At 35.9% G+C, this 23846-nt stretch overlaps 1 pseudogene; it reads left to right on the top strand.

Moving 5' to 3' along the window:
• The first annotated feature begins 1458 nt into the window (after positions 1-1458).
• Positions 1459-23846, top strand: LOC113695928 (flavin-containing monooxygenase FMO GS-OX5-like; annotated as a pseudogene).

The raw sequence follows: 23846 nt of genomic DNA, 5'->3' as shown, positions 1-23846 counted from the left end.
TTTTCAGTAATTATCTTCTCTAACTTCCATGATTCTTTTCTTTTTTGTTGTTTACATTTTGTTAATACGCAAGTCTTCAAGAACAGGCTGGTACTCATGTGTGGACAAAATTTGACAAACTGGATAATAATAAAGAATGCAATAAAAAATTCATGAGTGTTTTGCAAGATTATTGCTAGCAGCCATGGATTAGCTCATCAAGGCAAAGATTTGGCTTCTCGAGGTAGAGAGTTTGCTCAAGGGACTACTATATCATACTATCACTGTCATCAAGGTCTCCAGCAAGGATCAGATCCATGCCCTCAACGAGGAGCTAAATAACTTCGAAAAAATTTTCAGAAGGTCTACCGAGTACTAGAAGCAGATCATAGCAATTTGGCAAAGAAGTGGTCAGGGAGTTAGCATCGCTCGCGTCATCCTTTGGTGTCAAAGAAATCACAAGTTACGGGGTAAGAAAATTACTCTGTGTGTTGCTTTAGATGTCCTCCCTTTTCAAAGAAAACCACTCCTTTCATGCATCACACGAACACCCATATCTTCAAGTGTTTATTACTTGAAAGCCAAGGATACATTTGTCATAAATGAAGAGAAAAAAAATATCTTGCAGATTTGGCAATAGAAATGTCCATTTTCAAAGGCAAAACTTGTATATAACTTTATCTACAACATAAAAATGATTTGCCTTTTCGTACTTATCTTTGTGACAATTTTAACTGCAAAGTCAATTGTAATTTGATGTGAATTTAGCACAAGAAACAAAAAGCAGTTTTGCAGTTAGTGTTTGAATTCCATCATAATATGCGCCAAGAAAACTAAACTGCTCTTCAGATGTTATAAATTGTATACTGGTAGTGAATAAATTTGCCTGAAAACTATGTCTATTCTCTCATTTTCTTTCTTGTTCTTGTAACGATGGAGCAAATGGATACCACAATTTGGTCATACTTTTCCGACTTAAATTTACCAAGTATGTTTAAAAAGTTGTAGTTTCAATTTTGATCTTAAAGAATGTTAATAATGAAGAACTTAAAGCTCATGTACGTACGCCACTAATTTTTGTTTTTTTTTTAAATTCCGATTGCAAATGCCAACTAATTGTATCAAGGAGTTAATGTAAAATTCTATAAAATTGTAAGAACTAAAATTTATATTCCTTAAAAGATAGAGGAGCAACAACCTCAGCCTCCTTCACTGGTAACTTGCATTTATAAAACTTTCTAAGTTTGTTATTGATTTCATTTGACACCTAAAATAAACCCTCTTTTTTTGAATTTTTTGAACAAAAAGTAGCTGTTAAAAATTCAAAACTCACAAATATGTTTTCTATACTACACAATAGCAGTTATATAATACTATATATGTGTGTGTATGGATGTGTGTGTATATATATACACACCTTGGCACTATAGTATTAGTAATTAATCTAATACGATAAGCTGCAGGGCTGTACCATTATATATGGGACGGCAACTTCTGAAGGTGGCAGTGATCGGAGCTGGTGTTTCGGGCCTTTTGACAGCCCGAGAGCTTCAAAAAGAAGGCCAGCAGATTGTGGTCTATGAGAAATCAAACCAAATTGGTGGTTTGTGGGTGTACGATCCTGAAGTCGAGACTGATCCACTTGGCCTCGACCCTAATAGAAGAATCGTTCATAGCAGCATTTACGATTCACTTCGGACAAATCTTCCTACGCAACTTATGGAATTTACAGATTACTCCTTCACAATCGAGAAAAATGGTAAATATTTATGTTTTCCTGATTACAAGGAGGTCCTCAAATTCTTGAATGATTTTGCTAGAGATTTTGGACTCGATGATCTGATTCAGTTTAATACTGAAGTCGTTTCTGTTAAGCAAAAGAATGGTATGTGGGTTGTTGAGTCGAAAACAAATGGCGATGATCAATTCAAGAAAGAAGAACATTTCGACATGGTCGTGGTTTGTAATGGTCATAACACTCAGCCAAAATTAGTAAATGCTCCAGGTATTCATTCTTCCCACTGGGAAAGGGGGAGGAGGGAGGGTTTTTTTTGGGTCAACGTCAACAAACTATAACTATTCTTATATTATGGAGGAAGGGAACAAATGTAACGGAGTCATTAGTAGGGGTACAAACGAGTCAAATCGAATCGACTTTTGACCTAATCGAGGCGAGCTTCCAGTTAATTTTATGAAACTCAAATTCGAGCTCGAACTCGAGCTCAACGAGCTCAAGATGTCAAGTTCGAACTCGAGTTCGACTTAAATTCGAGTTGAGCTCGAGCTTAAAAAATAAAAAATTATTATTATTATTTTATTTTAAAAAAATAAAATAACAAATATTTTATTTTTAAAAATGAATAAAATAATAATTTTTTAACAAATAATAAAATATTAGAAATATATATGTAATTTTACTATTAAAATAAAAAAAATATATATATATATATAATCGAGCTCTCGAACCAACGAGTAATATTTTTGAGTTCGAACTCGAGCTCGAGTCGAACTCGTATAAGAGCCGCTTGCCAGCGTGAATAACCCTAGTCATTAGGAAGCGAAGGGAGCTAAACCACCTTCAAAACTGAAGAGGGGAGGGACTGGGGAAGCATACATATAGAGTCAATTTTGTTTAATGCATAGCCATATGAACTATGGCACGTAATGTAGTTTAGTAACTATATAATTTGAGGAGAGAGGGGACCATACATGCAAATACAGACAATCTTTATTTTATGCATAAAGCTGTACAACCACATGAACTATGGCATATAATGTAGCTTAGTACTATATGATTCCCGGAGTGGGGTTGGGGGATGGGTGATGGACCATACATATGAGAACAATATTTGTTTGATGCATGTAACTGTACAACCAGATGAACGATGGCATCTAGTCTAGTTTAGTACTATATGATTAAAATTTGTAAGAGTACTTTGTGAGCCTAATGTGTTTGACTAGGCCATTTTAAATGAAATCTTTATGTACTTTTGGAAGGGGAAAAAAAACTAAAAATTAGGGTTAACATTACCAGTGGAATAACTACCTTAAGCACAACTGCACCTGCAGCGTTGACTTGGTGCTTCTATTGGTACTCCTATTTTGTAACTTTTCTTCACTTCTTTAATATTGCCAGGAATTAAAAAGTGGCCCGGAAAACAAATTCATAGTCACAACTATCGTGTTCCTGAGCCTTACAAGGATCAGGTATCAATGAACAATTTGCTTAGTCATTGTTACTATTTTCTATTTTCTACAATGACTTCCTACAAGTGCTTACAAAAGATATATATATATATATATATATTTGTTTCCCTTGGAAAATGTTGCAGGTTGTAGTTGTGATTGGTCACGGGCCAAGTGGCTTCGATATAGCCTTCGACATTGCCAAGGTAGCCAAAGAAGTTCATGTTTCATCAAGATGCCCACAAGTTGAAGTCAGAAAACTCGAGACCTACAAAAATGTATGGCAGCATCCAAAGGTACAATAACTAAATTTTGATTTAGGAACTAATTGCATATAAATCATAAGGTGCTTACAAAAATATTTGATTAATGTTACCTGATTAAGTTGGTTGATTATTCGTTTTTTTTCTGATGTGGTTCCAATATACGGAAGCAATACAATTAGGTGTGTCGAAAATTCATTTGATCGTACGCCTTCCTTACTGTACAAACCCTAATTTTGCAGGTGCCCACCAGATAGAATATTGCCATGAAAATGGTGAGGTAGCTTTCCAAGATGGAGCTTTGATTGCTGCAGATGTCATAATTCACTGTACCAGGTAGAAATCAATCAGTGTATTTAGTTTTTCCTCTTAATTTGATAAGAAAATGCAATACTTTTACATATCCAGTATTTTGCTTAAATCTTGCTGAATCTGTTGACAGGTATAAATATGATTTTCCATTCTTGGAAACAAATGGAATAGTTATGGTGGATGAAAATCGTGTTGGACCATTGTACAAGCACGTCTTTCCTCCACAACTTGCTCCTACACTTTCTTTTGTCGGAATCCCAAGCCAGGTGCTCCGTTTTTAATGCTAACATTGCTTTTGGCCTTTCCTCGGTTAACTGCAGTAAATCTGCTAAATGTTTGGAGAAATTTGCATTTCACCACCTAACGTTATTTTCTAAGCACTTTGTCACCCGAATTAATAGTTGAAGATAATGATTGGATGAAGCAATGGTGGAACTAGAAAATTTAGTATGAAGGGGAAAAATGAATGCATATGTAAATTTTGGAGTCAAAATTAAATTTTTTGAAAAGTTTTGGGAACAAATAGCTTAATATATATAGGAAATTTTGAAAATTCTCAAACTTTTGGGAGGAGAAAACATGACATTCTAAAACTTGGGGGAAGGGGTGAGGGGAAGGCAAATATCTAAATATATGTAGAAGATTTTGAAATTCTCAAAATTTTATGAGAGGGAGAGGGAAAGCATGAATTTCTAAAATCCAACCCCTTCATGCTCTCCCCTCCCACTTTTCCCCTAGTTCCGCTCTTAGGATGAAGGATGTTAGTACCCTTAAGCTATGTTTTCAGAATCGGACCGGGTATCGACTCGGTCAAGCTCAGGGGTCAGGGGTCAATGGGTTCAACCAGATTCGATAGGGGTTGAACCGGATGACATCAAAAATAAAAATTATTTAAAAATTAAAATATTATATGTAAAATACCTAATAACATGTTAATATTAATAAAGGTATATTCATATATATTTGATGTTTTAAATATATTTAACAAGAAAATACAAAGAAATTAGAACAATCAAGTAACAATTTATATTATTTAATGAGCATTAACAAGTTTAGAATTAAAATTATGGACTTAATTGAAAAATAATACCAAACTTTAAGAAAATATTGATAAAGTATGAAATATTTGAGATATATTAATAATTTTTAACAATCTAGGGATCAAAACATAATATTGAAAAAGTTTGAGTTTTTTGTTTTAAAAAAACTGTTTGAACCGGAAAATCCCGATTTTTCCGGTCAAACCCGGTTTTTGACCGGGTTTTTACTTACTCGATTTTTAAGCATGACTCGGACCGGACACTTGGCCGGTTCCCGGTTCAATCGGTCGAACCGACCGGTCGGGTCCGAATTTTAAAACACAGCCCTTAAGTTTGTGCTTGCAATTTGCTCTCAATTATGACTCTAGTTACACTTTGCCCCTTATAGAATTTTATACTCAATTTACTCCTTAATTCATGTTTAAGGATGAAATAACCCTTGATATTTTACTTATTCACATTTTTTTCCCTTTTATTACTCTCTCTCTCTCTCTCGTTTTAGTATTTTTCTAATTTTCCCATTATTTCTTGCAATTACTAAGCGATATGTTAATTTTAATGATTGATTAATAGAAAATTTAATTTTTATATGTGTATCAAAATAATTAATTTCAGAATTACATATGCTACGGCATTTAGTTTTCTTAATTTTCTTTGTGTCATTCTTTTATTTTCTCAAAACTTTTTTTTTAGATTTTCACCACTACTAATTAATTGCAATCTCTGATGTTAATCTTGTTGTAGGTTGTTGTTTGTTTATTACTTGTATTACAAAGCATATATAATTGAGAAACGAAAATTTTGTTACATATTTAAAACTTTAGAATTTTAATAAATCAATTATTAAAAGTAATATAATAGCTTAAAAGTGACAAGAAGGAATGGACGAAAAAATAAAAGTAAAATGAAGAATAAGACAAAGGAAAGACAAAAAGAGAAAAGGAGAAGAATTAAGAAAAGGAAAATAATTAGAATGCTAGGTATAAAATACCTATAACATTTATCAGGGGCCAAAATGCAATTAAGGTTCCTAGTTCAAGGGAAATTGTGGAAGTTCAGACATTATTGAACCATCAGCCTTGATTTTGATTGATGGATGAGGCAAAATGCTTCAAAAAAATATCGAAAGGGTACAAGTGCAAATCACCTCTAATTCGTTAATGTACGCATCATGAACTAGAGACTATGAATTATAAATATATAAATGAGGATTCTTTACCAAATATCTTATGCTCAAAAAGTAGACTATGCTAAATTTCCCTACATATTCAGTGATATAGTAATATTTATGTCACTGTTCTACTCACATGACAAAATTTCCATTTATTTTGCCCTTTTAGACATACATTTTCAGTAGAATTAAAGAATTACCTTTAAAGAAGAGAAGATTTGGGTTCAAAAACATTAGTTAATTCTGACATTTTTTCTGACAAATATGACGTGCGCGGAGTATACATATACAATTAAGCTCATCCTAATCAAGTTTTACATTTATAAACTCCTAAATACCCCACACGCGATTTATCGCAAGTATACGAATCGTGAGCGAGTATAGGGTATTAAGGGTCGATCCCACAAGGAAGATTGCAATTACCGGTACTACTAAAGCTTCTCTATTATTTAGACTATCAATGAATTATAACAAATTAAACCTACTGAAATTATACAAAATAACAAATGAAAGCTCCTTGGGTTGTGGTATCCCTAACTACTCATGCAAGTGCTATATTTGGATCATTGAATACTACATCTAGGCTAATTATGGTGTAATTTCCTTATGCATTTGAATCCTACTTTCGTAGTGAATCAATTATACTCATAACTAATCCATACCTATTTTCATGGTTATGAAATTAGCTACAAGTTCATTTCTTCAATGAAATTACATGAAATGAATCACTAAAAACCACATAAGTGCACCTCTACTTTCGTGAGTGTACTCCCTATGTTTAGCACTTCTTGAACTAGTGTTAAATCTCAATTTTCATTGCAGAAACAACACCTTAGATAATCACAATTAATGGTACCAGATTAATCATGATTTCAAGAGCTAAAGTGCTAAATAACTTGCTCAAATCATAGCAGTCAAATAACCAAATAATAAACACTAACAATTATAGAAAGTTCAACCAAACCCAAGGTATAAACTTTAGAAACACATAATGAACACAAAATCCAGAACTTGTATATTAACTAAACTTGGAATCAAATACAAAAGATAAAGAGTTTGGAAGGAATACAACCCTTGTCACATGAGCTTTCTTCCTTGCCTTCTTCATCCTCCATCTTCATCCTAATCTAGATAATAAACAAGAATGGAAAGCTACACTACTCTATACTAAGCTAAACTAACACTAGGGAGATGAAAGAGCTACATTTCTGCAACTTCAAGCTTCTCCCGTATGTCTCTCTATTTTTCTGCTATCAACTCCCCATCTCCTTTTTTGCAATGCATTTGGCTATTTAATGATGAAAGGTGGTCAAGAAATGAGGATTACATCTCCCTTTTACAGCTGGGAATGTTTCTCGCATGTCTAGCATCCAATGTGAGTTGGTGGAGGTGAAATTGAGTTTTACGCGTACAGAGCAGCCTTTTCTGACCAGTGATCCGAGCTGCTACAGTACCTCGGATCCGTATGGATCCGAGCTCGGATCCACTAACCCAGAAACAACAGAGGGTTCGGATGAATAGTGGATCCGAGTGTGGATCACTTGCTCTGTTTTTGGCCCAACTTCAACCAATCTTTTCTTGATGTTAGAGGCTGAACCAGCTCATGTCTAAAACACGAAAGTTGTAGCCTTTTGAGTTATCTTTCTAATGCATCAAGAATCACCTCATTTGGATCTGTGTAGGCTGAGATATGACTGAAATACCCTTGCCTGCTCATTGCCCTGTTCCAGTTTCGACCAGTAGAAATTTGCTATTGTAATTCGGCATTTTGACCTGGAAAACCTTCAAACTGGATTTAGATGTCTTCACCAAAGTTGTAGATATATCTCTTATCTTCAAATGGGTTCAAGAATCATCCCAATCCGATCATTGTAACTCAAGTTATAGCCGAAATACGAAAATGTGTCAAAACTGTCAAAATACACAAAATCCAAGTAAAAAGTGATAAAAACCTCATTTAATCACTTAAAAACATTTATTCACCAATTATAGCCAAAATGATTCATATTCTTCCAATAATATAACCAAAGTGACTAAAAATAATATCAAATGTCATACAATTATTACGTAAATTAGTCACTTATCAAACTCCCCCACACTTAAATCATTGCTTGTCCTCAAGCAATTCACACATAATCAAATGCAATGATTCAAGAGGTGAAACAATATATGCACTTTGTCCAATTTAATTCCTCAAGACTTGGAAAATAATTATTATATAATTATTCAATTTACACTAAATACTCATAATATCAAGTAAAGGAAAGATAATTATACCCTAAATTCAACAAGTTAAACTTAATCTCTTACCCTAACCTAATTTCACAAATAAGCAACCCACATAGTCGATTTATAGCCTTCCTCCTCCTATAATCATCCTTTTCTCAAAATTTTACATCTAAGAGGGATTTATTCATACTAATTTTACTTAATTAGTGAGAATGCCTTTTTACGCGAAAATCGACACTTTTAGGTGAAGATTTCTGGTTACTCAACATTTCACTTATTCAAGTTGCAATGCATACTCTTAATTCAAGTACCTTTTTACGCGAAAATCGACATTTGTAGATGCCAACCCCCGGTTACTCGGTACAAAAATCATTGGAGTAGAATAATTTTTTCTTTCTTTTCTTCTCTTTTTTTATTTTTATTTTTTAAACTAAAGGACAATAAATAGATATTCCCTCTTAGAAAATATATAAGACTAATCAAAGGAGGAGTATAACCTTTTATCAACTATGTCAATCACTTACTTGCAAAATTAAGTAAAGAGAAGAAATCTCATTAAACATGTAAAATTATAGGCATAATTTTCCTCACTTTACCAAAAATACTTTCTAAAATGTAAAAATTCTAATTGCATAATAACTATTTCCAAGTTAAATGAGGACTAAACCTTCCAAAATACACATAAAGTTTCAACAATTGGAAGAATAAAAACATTTAAAGTTGGAACAAATTAGCCCTTTTTGAATGAAAATGCAAAAATTTGAAGAACTTTTGGGCCATAGTGACATATTGGACAAGATGTTAGACAAATTTTGACGGAGTTTCCCCGTATAAATGGAAGAAAACTCCCTGCCAACAAACCCAATTTCAGGCAAATTATCCACATGGCAAATAATTCAAACATAACTCCAATATTTCTAAGCATTTATATCCACAAAATATCATCACATGGCAAGTAAATGCAAGTTTAATATTTTCCTCCCTCACACTTAAACTTCACATTGTCCTCAATGTGAGAAAGGAAAAATAACGAAAATAAGAGAAAGTAATACTCCCCTAATGAACTTGCGCGATCCGAATCCATGGCAATGTGATGAATTTCCAACTTTACTTGAAAGAATGGAGACTTCAATTAATGCACCTTGAAAAAAAAACAAAAATACAATTCTTAAGAATAAAAGCTTGCAACCAACAAGAAGAAAAGTGGAGTTGAAGGAGGAAAAAGAGGGAAGAATGAGGAAAAGTGGTCCGAGGCTTCGTTTGGAAAGGATCCGAGGTCGTTTTTGAAAGGATCCGAGGTCGGATCATGATAAGTGAGCTCGGATCAAGAAGCTCAAATTTTTTCTGATTGCAGAAGTGGATCCGAGGCCTCGGATCCATATGGATCCGAGCTCGGATCAAGAAGCTCGAAGTTTTTCTCTGATTGCAGAAGTGGATCCGAGGCCTTGGATCCATATGGATCCGAGGCCTTGGATCCATTGAATCTGCACTTATTGCAGAATTTTTGCAATTTTCAGTTTGACCTCAATTCTTCAAAATACACCCTAGATCATTTCTATGTCAAAATAAATCATTCACGCACATGTAAAATGATCTAAACATGCATTCTAAACCTCTTTAATGCATCAAAAACCATAATTACTGAATTTGAGGTATTGAGATCTTTGATCAAACTTCGCCTTTTTCACCTCATTTGGTCACTTTTGCATCTTGTTCCAAAACCTACAAATGAAAAATAACAAAATAACTCAAACTTATACTTTAAACATAAAATCACTCCAAAGTAACACCAACTTAAACAAGCATTGGGTTGCCTCCCAATAAGCGCTTCTTTAAAGTCAATAGCTTGACTATATCACCTCATTTTTCAAGGAGGCTTAGTTAACGAATAATCCACCATTTTAGGCCTTGGTGGATCATTGTAAGGTGACTTAATAGAAAAATCCACATGAACTAATGATGTGAGAAATGGAAGTGACTTACCTATCCCAAGTGTTTCATAGATATTACCTTGAATATACACCACTTGAGAACTTACCAAAGGAATTGTCATGAGAGTATCTTGGGCAGGAATACCTTTAGAACCTATACCTTCACTGCACTCCTCAAGAGGGGTGAAAAATGAGTCATTAAAACTCACCTCTTGAGGCTCAAAGTTAGTTCCAAAGATATTATCATGTGAAATGGACATTTGCTCATTGAAACACAATTGAGATTCATCATTTTCATCAAAATGCAACCCATTTTCACATACAACATTCCCATCATTCATGCTAGGATCATTTTGCACATTATTAGAGGAAATAACTTCACACAATGCATTCAATTGCTCATGTATATCACCAAAGTGAGAAGCTAATTCATCTAACCTTTCCTCAATCCTATCAAAACGGTTGGAAGTTGCATTAGCTAATTTTTCTAAAGCTAACTCCCAAGATGGCTTAGAATCATTAGCTACCATTTCAATTGCCAACTCCCAAGATGGTTTTGATTCATATTGGACACATTCAGGTTGGTAATCATAAAAATATGAAGAATTACTATAAGTACATTGATTATTCCAACCATAAGCAGGAGAATTGCTCAAATTAGCATTATATCGATCAAAACAAGGATTGTAATGCTCTAATTCATCATAATAATCCATATTTTGTGCTTGCATACATGTATTAGTAGCATGATAACCTCCACACAAGTCACAAATCACATGATAAGAATTAAAAACATTAACATTCCTCCTCTGCTCAATTTCATGCATCATGGTGTCCATTTGAACTTGTAACATCATAACATCAAATTTAGCCTTTAAGCACCTTAAACCATCTTCAAAAGACATACATTCAGTAAATTCTTGGTTGCCTCTATTAAAGGAGCTTTGCACTTGGTAACCATCCATTACCAATCTTCCACTTCTCAAGCATTGTCCTCCAAATTGTCCTACCCTTCTCATCACCTAAAATTGCTTTTAAACAACTTAAGAGCAAAATTAGTAAGAAGAATAGGTGATAAAACACATACACATAAAAAATTCTAAAATGACAGAAAATAACATTCACACAATAACTAATAAAATGTCTAAACTAATAAAGTTACTCTTCACACCGATATTGCCAAATCTTCCCCGGCAACGGCGCCAAAAACTTGACGTGCGCGGAGTATACATATACAATTAAGCTCATCCTAATCAAGTTTTACATTTATAAACTCCTATATACCCCACACGCGATTTATCGCAAGTATACGAATCGTGAGCGAGTATAGGGTATTAAGGGTCGATCCCACAAGGAAGATTGCAATTACCGGTACTACTAAAGCTTCTCTATTATTTAGACTATCAATGAATTATAACAAATTAAACCTACTGAAATTATACAAAATAACAAATGAAAGCTCCTTGGGTTGTGGTATCCCTAACTACTCATGCAAGTGCTATATTTGGATCATTGAATACTACATCTAGGCTAATTATGGTGTAATTTCCTTATGCATTTGAATCCTACTTTCGTAGTGAATCAATTATACTCATAACTAATCCATACCTATTTTCATGGTTATGAAATTAGCTACAAGTTCATTTCTTCAATGAAATTACATGAAATGAATCACTAAAAACCACATAAGTGCACCTCTACTTTCGTGAGTGTACTCCCTATGTTTAGCACTTCTTGAACTAGTGTTAAATCTCAATTTTCATTGCAGAAACAACACCTTAGATAATCACAATTAATGGTACCAGATTAATCATGATTTCAAGAGCTAAAGTGCTAAATAACTTGCTCAAATCATAGCAGTCAAATAACCAAATAATAAACACTAACAATTATAGAAAGTTCAACCAAACCCAAGGTATAAACTTTAGAAACACATAATGAACACAAAATCCAGAACTTGTATATTAACTAAACTTGGAATCAAATACAAAAGATAAAGAGTTTGGAAGGAATACAACCCTTGTCACATGAGCTTTCTTCCTTGCCTTCTTCATCCTCCATCTTCATCCTAATCTAGATAATAAACAAGAATGGAAAGCTACACTACTCTATACTAAGCTAAACTAACACTAGGGAGATGAAAGAGCTACATTTCTGCAACTTCAAGCTTCTCCCGTATGTCTCTCTATTTTTCTGCTATCAACTCCCCATCTCCTTTTTTGCAATGCATTTGGCTATTTAATGATGAAAGGTGGTCAAGAAATGAGGATTACATCTCCCTTTTACAGCTGGGAATGTTTCTCGCATGTCTAGCATCCAATGTGAGTTGGTGGAGGTGAAATTGAGTTTTACGCGTACAGAGCAGCCTTTTCTGACCAGTGATCCGAGCTGCTACAGTACCTCGGATCCGTATGGATCCGAGCTCGGATCCACTAACCCAGAAACAACAGAGGGTTCGGATGAATAGTGGATCCGAGTGTGGATCACTTGCTCTGTTTTTGGCCCAACTTCAACCAATCTTTTCTTGATGTTAGAGGCTGAACCAGCTCATGTCTAAAACACGAAAGTTGTAGCCTTTTGAGTTATCTTTCTAATACATCAAGAATCACCTCATTTGGATCTGTGTAGGCTGAGATATGACTGAAATACCCTTGCCTGCTCATTGCCCTGTTCCAGTTTCGACCAGTAGAAATTTGCTATTGTAATTCGGCATTTTGACCTGGAAAACCTTCAAACTGGATTTAGATGTCTTCACCAAAGTTGTAGATATATCTCTTATCTTCAAATGGGTTCAAGAATCATCCCAATCCGATCATTGTAACTCAAGTTATAGCCGAAATACGAAAATGTGTCAAAACTGTCAAAATACACAAAATCCAAGTAAAAAGTGATAAAAACCTCATTTAATCACTTAAAAACATTTATTCACCAATTATAGCCAAAATGATTCATATTCTTCCAATAATATAACCAAAGTGACTAAAAATAATATCAAATGTCATACAATTATTACGTAAATTAGTCACTTATCAAACTCCCCCACACTTAAATCATTGCTTGTCCTCAAGCAATTCACACATAATCAAATGCAATGATTCAAGAGGTGAAACAATATATGCACTTTGTCTAATTTAATTCCTCAAGACTTGGAAAATAATTATTATATAATTATTCAATTTACACTAAATACTCATAATATCAAGTAAAGGAAAGATAATTATACCCTAAATTCAACAAGTTAAACTTAATCTCTTACCCTAACCTAATTTCACAAATAAGCAACCCACATAGTCGATTTATAGCCTTCCTCCTCCTATAATCATCCTTTTCTCAAAATTTTACATCTAAGAGGGATTTATTCATACTAATTTTACTTAATTAGTGAGAATGCCTTTTTACGCGAAAATCGACACTTTTAGGTGAAGATTCCTGGTTACTCAACATTTCACTTATTCAAGTTGCAATGCATACTCTTAATTCAAGTACCTTTTTACGCGAAAATCGACATTTGTAGATGCCAACCCCCGGTTACTCGGTACAAAAATCATTGGAGTAGAATAATTTTTTCTTTCTTTTCTTCTCTTTTTTTATTTTTATTTTTTAAACTAAAGGACAATAAATAGATATTCCCTCTTAGAAAATATATAAGACTAATCAAAGGAGGAGTATAACCTTTTATCAACTATGTCAATCACTTACTTGCAAAATTAAGTAAAGAGAAGAAATCTCATTAAACATGTAAAATTATAGGCATAATTTTCCTCACTTTACCAAAAATACTTTCTAAAATGTAAAAATTCTAATTGCATAATAACTATTTCCAAGTTAAATGAGAACTAAACCTTCCAAAATACACATAAAGTTTCAACAATTGGAAGAATAAAAACATTTAAAGTTGGAACAAATTAGCCCTTTTTGAATGAAAATGCAAAAATTTGAAGAACTTTTGGGCCATAGTGACATATTGGACAAGATGTTAGACAAATTTTGACGGAGTTTCCCCGTATAAATGGAAGAAAACTCCCTGCCAACAAACCCAATTTCAGGCAAATTATCCACATGGCAAATAATTCAAACATAACTCCAATATTTCTAAGCATTTATATCCACAAAATATCATCACATGGCAAGTAAATGCAAGTTTAATATTTTCCTCCCTCACACTTAAACTTCACATTGTCCTCAATGTGAGAAAGGAAAAATAACGAAAATAAGAGAAAGTAATACTCCCCTAATGAACTTGCGCGATCCGAATCCATGGCAATGTGATGAATTTCCAACTTTACTTGAAAGAATGGAGACTTCAATTAATGCACCTTGAAAAAAAAACAAAAATACAATTCTTAAGAATAAAAGCTTGCAACCAACAAGAAGAAAAGTGGAGTTGAAGGAGGAAAAAGAGGGAAGAATGAGGAAAAGTGGTCCGAGGCTTCGTTTGGAAAGGATCCGAGGTCGTTTTTGAAAGGATCCGAGGTCGGATCATGATAAGTGAGCTCGGATCAAGAAGCTCAAATTTTTTCTGATTGCAGAAGTGGATCCGAGGCCTCGGATCCATATGGATCCGAGCTCGGATCAAGAAGCTCGAAGTTTTTCTCTGATTGCAGAAGTGGATCCGAGGCCTTGGATCCATATGGATCCGAGGCCTTGGATCCATTGAATCTGCACTTATTGCAGAATTTTTGCAATTTTCAGTTTGACCTCAATTCTTCAAAATACACCCTAGATCATTTCTATGTCAAAATAAATCATTCACGCACATGTAAAATGATCTAAACATGCATTCTAAACCTCTTTAATGCATCAAAAACCATAATTACTGAATTTGAGGTATTGAGATCTTTGATCAAACTTCGCCTTTTTCACCTCATTTGGTCACTTTTGCATCTTGTTCCAAAACCTACAAATGAAAAATAACAAAATAACTCAAACTTATACTTTAAACATAAAATCACTCCAAAGTAACACCAACTTAAACAAGCATTGGGTTGCCTCCCAATAAGCGCTTCTTTAAAGTCAATAGCTTGACTATATCACCTCATTTTTCAAGGAGGCTTAGTTAACGAATAATCCACCATTTTAGGCCTTGGTGGATCATTGTAAGGTGACTTAATAGAAAAATCCACATGAACTAATGATGTGAGAAATGGAAGTGACTTACCTATCCCAAGTGTTTCATAGATATTACCTTGAATATACACCACTTGAGAACTTACCAAAGGAATTGTCATGAGAGTATCTTGGGCAGGAATACCTTTAGAACCTATACCTTCACTGCACTCCTCAAGAGGGGTGAAAAATGAGTCATTAAAACTCACCTCTTGAGGCTCAAAGTTAGTTCCAAAGATATTATCATGTGAAATGGACATTTGCTCATTGAAACACAATTGAGATTCATCATTTTCATCAAAATGCAACCCATTTTCACATACAACATTCCCATCATTCATGCTAGGATCATTTTGCACATTATTAGAGGAAATAACTTCACACAATGCATTCAATTGCTCATGTATATCACCAAAGTGAGAAGCTAATTCATCTAACCTTTCCTCAATCCTATCAAAACGGTTGGAAGTTGCATTAGCTAATTTTTCTAAAGCTAACTCCCAAGATGGCTTAGAATCATTAGCTACCATTTCAATTGCCAACTCCCAAGATGGTTTTGATTCATATTGGACACATTCAGGTTGGTAATCATAAAAATATGAAGAATTACTATAAGTACATTGATTATTCCAACCATAAGCAGGAGAATTGCTCAAATTAGCATTATATCGATCAAAACAAGGATTGTAATGCTCTAATTCATCATAATAATCCATATTTTGTGCTTGCATACATGTATTAGTAGCATGATAACCTCCACACAAGTCACAAATCACATGATAAGAATTAAAAACATTAACATTCCTCCTCTGCTCAATTTCATGCATCATGGTGTCCATTTGAACTTGTAACATCATAACATCAAATTTAGCCTTTAAGCACCTTAAACCATCTTCAAAAGACATACATTCAGTAAATTCTTGGTTGCCTCTATTAAAGGAGCTTTGCACTTGGTAACCATCCATTACCAATCTTCCACTTCTCAAGCATTGTCCTCCAAATTGTCCTACCCTTCTCATCACCTAAAATTGCTTTTAAACAACTTAAGAGCAAAATTAGTAAGAAGAATAGGTGATAAAACACATACACATAAAAAATTCTAAAATGACAGAAAATAACATTCACACAATAACTAATAAAATGTCTAAACTAATAAAGTTACTCTTCACACCGATATTGCCAAATCTTCCCCGGCAACGGCGCCAAAAACTTGACGTGCGCGGAGTATACATATACAATTAAGCTCATCCTAATCAAGTTTTACATTTATAAACTCCTATATACCCCACACGCGATTTATCGCAAGTATACGAATCGTGAGCGAGTATAGGGTATTAAGGGTCGATCCCACAAGGAAGATTGCAATTACCGGTACTACTAAAGCTTCTCTATTATTTAGACTATCAATGAATTATAACAAATTAAACCTACTGAAATTATACAAAATAACAAATGAAAGCTCCTTGGGTTGTGGTATCCCTAACTACTCATGCAAGTGCTATATTTGGATCATTGAATACTACATCTAGGCTAATTATGGTGTAATTTCCTTATGCATTTGAATCCTACTTTCGTAGTGAATCAATTATACTCATAACTAATCCATACCTATTTTCATGGTTATGAAATTAGCTACAAGTTCATTTCTTCAATGAAATTACATGAAATGAATCACTAAAAACCACATAAGTGCACCTCTACTTTCGTGAGTGTACTCCCTATGTTTAGCACTTCTTGAACTAGTGTTAAATCTCAATTTTCATTGCAGAAACAACACCTTAGATAATCACAATTAATGGTACCAGATTAATCATGATTTCAAGAGCTAAAGTGCTAAATAACTTGCTCAAATCATAGCAGTCAAATAACCAAATAATAAACACTAACAATTATAGAAAGTTCAACCAAACCCAAGGTATAAACTTTAGAAACACATAATGAACACAAAATCCAGAACTTGTATATTAACTAAACTTGGAATCAAATACAAAAGATAAAGAGTTTGGAAGGAATACAACCCTTGTCACATGAGCTTTCTTCCTTGCCTTCTTCATCCTCCATCTTCATCCTAATCTAGATAATAAACAAGAATGGAAAGCTACACTACTCTATACTAAGCTAAACTAACACTAGGGAGATGAAAGAGCTACATTTCTGCAACTTCAAGCTTCTCCCGTATGTCTCTCTATTTTTCTGCTATCAACTCCCCATCTCCTTTTTTGCAATGCATTTGGCTATTTAATGATGAAAGGTGGTCAAGAAATGAGGATTACATCTCCCTTTTACAGCTGGGAATGTTTCTCACATGTCTAGCATCCAATGTGAGTTGGTGGAGGTGAAATTGAGTTTTACGCGTACAGAGCAGCCTTTTCTGACCAGTGATCCGAGCTGCTACAGTACCTCGGATCCACTAACCCAGAAACAACAGAGGGTTCGGATGAATAGTGGATCCGAGTGTGGATCACTTGCTCTGTTTTTGGCCCAACTTCAACCAATCTTTTCTTGATGTTAGAGGCTGAACCAGCTCATGTCTAAAACACGAAAGTTGTAGCCTTTTGAGTTATCTTTCTAATGCATCAAGAATCACCTCATTTGGATCTGTGTAGGCTGAGATATGACTGAAATACCCTTGCCTGCTCATTGCCCTGTTCCAGTTTCGACCAGTAGAAATTTGCTATTGTAATTCGGCATTTTGACCTGGAAAACCTTCAAACTGGATTTAGATGTCTTCACCAAAGTTGTAGATATATCTCTTATCTTCAAATGGGTTCAAGAATCATCCCAATCCGATCATTGTAACTCAAGTTATAGCCGAAATACGAAAATGTGTCAAAACTGTCAAAATACACAAAATCCAAGTAAAAAGTGATAAAAACCTCATTTAATCACTTAAAAACATTTATTCACCAATTATAGCCAAAATGATTCATATTCTTCCAATAATATAACCAAAGTGACTAAAAATAATATCAAATGTCATACAATTATTACGTAAATTAGTCACTTATCAAAATAGACCCTTAATTTTGGTATGATGGAATTACAAGCCAAATGGGTGGCCCATGTCTTGTAGGGGACCTTCTCTCTCTAAAAAGAGAGCTTTTCTTTCCATTGTGGAAGATCTAAAAAGTTACTGAGTAGCAATAAAGAATTAAAAGACTCAACCTTTTTCACTTTCAGACAAATCTCTCATCACTTCCACTTTGATGTAGAAGGTTCTGTGTCGGATTCCTATTTTAGCAAGTAGGATGGAAGTGTCACTATTCTGAGGAGCAGTTTGTACTTGACACCCATAATACTACATCATGGGGTTCCATTAAAGCTGCTGCAAATGGAGGTTCCAGATCTAAGGGAGAAGACGATGCATCAATGGTGTGGGTTTTCACTGGCAGGTCAGCTCACGGACATTGTCTCTTCTTACCTTGTTTGGTAATGTAGGTGCATTAGAGGTAGGTTCATCTTGTTTTGGTCTGTCGTTGTCTTTTCTGTGTCTTACCTTGAGAATAACAGATTTGTTTAATCTCCCAGTTTGGGGTTATCGGGTTTCTGTTCAGTTTCGTGTGTGTGTGAGAATTTTACCATCTCTACCTCCTTTCAAGCCCAATGGCTGAGGAGATAGCGGATATTCTGAAAGGTTTCACCCTCTCCAGTAAAGAAATGCAGGTTACTGAGGTTGGAACAGAGGAGTTAACATTAGGTATAAAGGAATGTCAAGGCAGCTTGCTAGGGAAGATTGTGGGAGAGAAGATAGCCAACTATACAGGAGTCAAGAACTTTGTTACTGCTGCATGGGGATACCCCAAAGATATGATTGTTGCGGAGTTAGGACCGAACCTGTTTCAATTCTTTTTGCCTAAGGAGGGTGATAGGGATAGAATAGTTAAGGGAGGTCCTTGGATTTTGGATAACCAGTTATTAGTGATGAATAAATGGTATGAGGGGATAGAAGATGATGTTAAAGCCTTTAATACTGCATCATTATTGGTGCAAGTCTGGAATCTTCCTGTCCATTGCATTTCTAAGGAAATTGGTAAGAAGATAGGCTCTGTTTTTCATCTGGTTAGGGATGTCATTATACCCCAAACAGGAGGAAAAGAGGGTAGGCACCTCAAGTTAGCTGTTCAGGTCGACATAGATCAACCCCTGTTAAGAGGCACCTCTATTAAGGTGGCTGGTGTGACTAAATGGGTTCAATTTAAGTATGAGAGATGCCCGAATTTTTGCTATAGGTGTGGAAGAATAGGACATAGTGAGAGATCTTGCGGGATGGTAGGAGGGGTGATTGAAGGGAAAAAGGATAACGAATATGGGAGCTGGATGAGGGCGGGAAATGGGAACGCGAAAATGGGGCCACAGAAAAACCAAACAGGGGTTTTTGTTAATACTCCAAGTCAGCACTGGAGATACCAGCAGGGAGAATGGGTAGAGATCGAGAGGGGGGAGAGTCTTCCCAATATACAGGGGGTGGAGAGCAATAAAGGACTGGCAGAGAAGAGTAACAGGAATAGGGGACAGGAGTTGGTAGTAGGTCAGAGAGAGGCATCGAGAGTTACACCCGCTCATACCTTACCATTCCCTAGCCAGATAGGAGGAGTGAGGGTAGAGGTCCCTATGTCCACTTCAGAAGAGGGGTTAACAAAGAATGAAGAAGAGCTGGCGGGGAAGGAAAAGGTTGGACAACCGCTCATGGAAGTGGATAGAGAACGAGATACTATTTTGAGGGAGCAGCAGATGCATTTCGAGGTGCAGGCTGACACTGAGGAGGCAAAAAATGAGCCTATGGTCATGCAAGTAGTTGATGTGAGCATCACTAAGCAGCAAGAGGTTGTTAGGAAGCATATTAGAAGGGCTCAGAGACCTCTGAGAGCTCCTAGTAAACGTAAACAGGCTTTAAAAGGGATCAGTATTAATCTGGGGAATCTGAAAAACCTTGGGAAGAGAAAAATTAATGAATTGGAAGTGGATTTGGATATTGATAAGGGTGAAGACCTGCAAAAGAAAAAGAGTAAGCTCGACATAGTTGGAGGTTCAGAGGATTTAGGGGCAGAGGGTGAAGGGTCCTTCCCTATAAGGACCCCAGGGGGTAAATGAGGGTCCAGGTGTGGAATTGCCAAGGAGTGGGGAGCCCCTTGACAGTTCCCCAGTTGAGAGAGGTTAATAACCTCTTCTCTCCAAGTTTAGTGTTTTTAAGTGAGACCAAAAATAGGACTAGATATTTAGAAAAAGTGAAAAACATTTTAAGATTTGAAGAAATGGTGGTGGTTGAGGCTATGCATAAGGCAGGAGGTATGGCTCTTTTCTGGAAAGATGAGGTGAAAATTCTTGAGGTCCTTATGACTTCCTTTACCATTGAAGCTCACGTGGAGGATATGGAAGCTAATACTGATTGGTGGTTTATAGGAATTTACGCGAGCTGTGATCATCAGATTAGAAAAGAACAATGGAAAGTCTTAGCTAATCGGAAAAGATTGTGGGGAGATAGATGGATGATAGCTGGGGATTTTAATGATTTAGTCTCCAATGACGAAAAGTGGGGAGGGATTCGTAGAGAGGAGAAATCCTTTCATGACTTCAGAGATTTTATTAATTGCTGGATATTGGATTTATTGGTCATCCGTGGACTTGGTGCAACAATTGGGAGGAAGAGGGAGAAGTCAAACAAAGGTTGGATAGAGGTCTTTGCACCTACCCCTGGTTTCAGGTGTTTGATAAGGTCAATTGCAGGCATATTGATTCTTATGCCTCGGATCATAGCATCCTGATGTTCGACACAATGATGAGCTCGAGCAGAAGGAAACACAGGTTCTTTTTCGATAAAAGATGGTTAAAACGAGAGGACATTGGGGAGGTAATCAGGATTGCTTGGGAACAGCAGGTGGAGGGGTCAAGGATGTATCAAGTGGCTACAAAGATTAAGAACTGCCGTGTAGCTCTCCTAAAATGGAAGAACAACTTCCAAGCTAACTCTAGGGACAAGATTGAGCTCATTAAAAAGCAGCTATGCGACTTGAAAGAAGTTAGAGGGAACTCTAGAAATATTAGTAGGGCTGCCCTTAAGAAAGAGTTAAGTAAGGCTTACAAGGAAGAAGAGAAGCACTGGCAACAGAAATCAAGAATACAATGGCTCAAGGAAGGAGACAAAAATACAAAATTTTTTCATGCATCTGTACAGGGAAAGAGAAGGAGAAACAGCTTGCATAAACTCCAGAGAGAGGATGGGACGTGGACAGAGAGTGAGGAGGAGTTGAGTACTGAAATAGCAGGTTACTATAGGATTTTGCTGGACAGTAATGAGGGAGGGGACTTAAATGAGGTTTTGCATGGTATTCCCCATACCAACTGATGAATTGAATAGAAACCTGTTAAAACCAGTGTTGGAAGAAGAAATAAAATCTGTAATTTTCTCTATGAATCCAGAAAAAGCCCCTGGGATTGATGGTATGTCACCACTTTTTTCCAAAAATTCTGGACAACCATCAAACAACAAGTGATAAAGGCTATTCAGACGTTTTTTCATACTGGCCACCTCCTAAAGAGTGTTAATCATACTATTATCACTCTAATTCCCAAAGTGCAGATTCCTACATCTCTAAAGCAATTCAGACCCATAAGTCTTTGCACTACCTTATATAAGGTGATAGCTAAAATCTTAGCAAACAGGCTCAAAAGTGTCTTGCATTGTTGCATTTGTAAAAATCAATCTGCCTTCATTCTTGGTAGGCAGATTCTTGATAATATTATGGTCTCTCATGAGCACATGCATTATTTAAAAAACAAGAAACAAGGTAAGGATGGGTTTATGGCAGTGAAGCTTGACATGTCCAAGGCGTACGATCGAGTTGAATGGAGTTTCCTGGAGGCAATAATGGAAAAAATGGGCTTCGACTGTAAATGGAGGAACTGGGTTATGGAGTGTGTGAAGTCTGTGTCGTACTCGTTTAATATAAACGGGGAGGTTAAAGAGTTTGTAATTCCAAAAAGAGGAATTAGACAAGGGGACCCTCTATCCCCTTATCTATTCCTTCTGTGCTCTGAGGGACTATCCAACCTTATCAGGAAGGCGGCAGATAACCTTATCTATTCCTTCTTGGATTTGGAGGAGTCTTATGGGGGCCCGGGAGTTGGTGGAACAAGGAACCAGACGCAAGATAGGAAATGGGAGGAAAACTAATATCTGGGAAGATAGGTGGATTCCGGATACACTTGATGGAAGAGTGACAACCCCGAGAAATTCTGATAATGCACTTCAGCAAGTACATGAGCTAATTTGCCAGAAAAGATGGAACAGAAATCTAGTCTTCAAACACTTTAATAAAAAAGATGCAGAAACTATCTTGACAATCCCTGTTAGTTTAGCAGGAAAGGAGGATGCAAACTTTTGGATAAAAGGGGCTGGTGGCCATTATTCAGTCAGCTCAGGGTACAAGCTACTGGTTATGAACAAAGATATCAGGCAGCAAAGGAACCAGCTAGAGGGTTCTACAAGTCTGGAAAATCAATCCCAAAGGTTATGGAAGGACTTATGGAAACTGAAGGTGTGGAGAAGACAGGGAAACTATTGAATATACCCTTTTGAATTGCAGCAAAGTTAAACAGACATGGAAGCTGGCCCCCATTCAATGGGAAGGTATGATGGAACACCAAGGCTGTTTCAAAAGATGGTGGATCGAAATTTTAGATGCAAGAACCAGAGCTGAAGGATGGCAACATATTGCTCTATCAGTCCATATTCTCTGGCAGATATGGAAAGACAGAAATGAGAAGGAGTTCAATGGTAAGGAAAGTCATCCATGGAAGACAATCCAGAAGGCGCACCAAGAATGGTTAGAACTTGGGGAAATAGATAGGAAGGGAACTAGTATGAGCACAGATGAAACAGAAGCTCTACATCAACAGAATCAGCAGCGAAATCCTGAACATGGGTGCTTGATATTGAGGATAGGAATAACTAGAGATATGACAAAGTCTTGCTTCGGTATTGGGATTACTTTGCAGGAAGGAAATCAAGGTGCAAAAAGAGGTTGGACACTACGAGAAAGCAGTTCAGGTTCAGGACTACTAGACGAAGCAACTGCACTGAAGCTAGCAATGTGTAAAGCTGCGACTTTGCAATTCAGGGATGTGCAATTTCAAGTGCCAAACCGACAGCTCCTCAATCAGGTTCGAACAGCAGGTGTAAGCGATATCAGATTGGCTACTGTTGTGGACGATATTTTACAACTCAGAGATTTGTTTCATAAGTGCTCCTTTTGCCTAGTTCATAATGATAACAATCAACTAAGCACTAAGCTTAGTAAATATGCCTTGGGCATTATTCTAGATGAGGAACATTGGTTTCCTTAGTGGCAAGTAAAGCCGCATGTAAAGTTCATTCGAGTCTTTGCTCGTACTTGTAAATCTTTTGTCAAGTAATACAATCAATTATCGTTTCGAGAAAAAAAAGAAAGAAGAGATGATGGCCGATGTTGAAGAACACTATCGGCTTATGGAGGAAACCGGCATTCCTAAGCATTATACTCACAGGCTTCTCACGGCCGATGATACGGTAACGGCTAGTAATCATTTTAACTTCCAACTAAATTATAGTAAACGGTTTTGGATTCCACACTACCATTCATCAACAAATTAG

Source organism: Coffea arabica, chromosome 6e (assembly GCF_036785885.1).
Source record: "Coffea arabica cultivar ET-39 chromosome 6e, Coffea Arabica ET-39 HiFi, whole genome shotgun sequence".
Lineage (NCBI taxonomy): Eukaryota > Viridiplantae > Streptophyta > Magnoliopsida > Gentianales > Rubiaceae > Coffea > Coffea arabica.
This window is presented reverse-complemented; position numbering and strand designations above follow the sequence as displayed.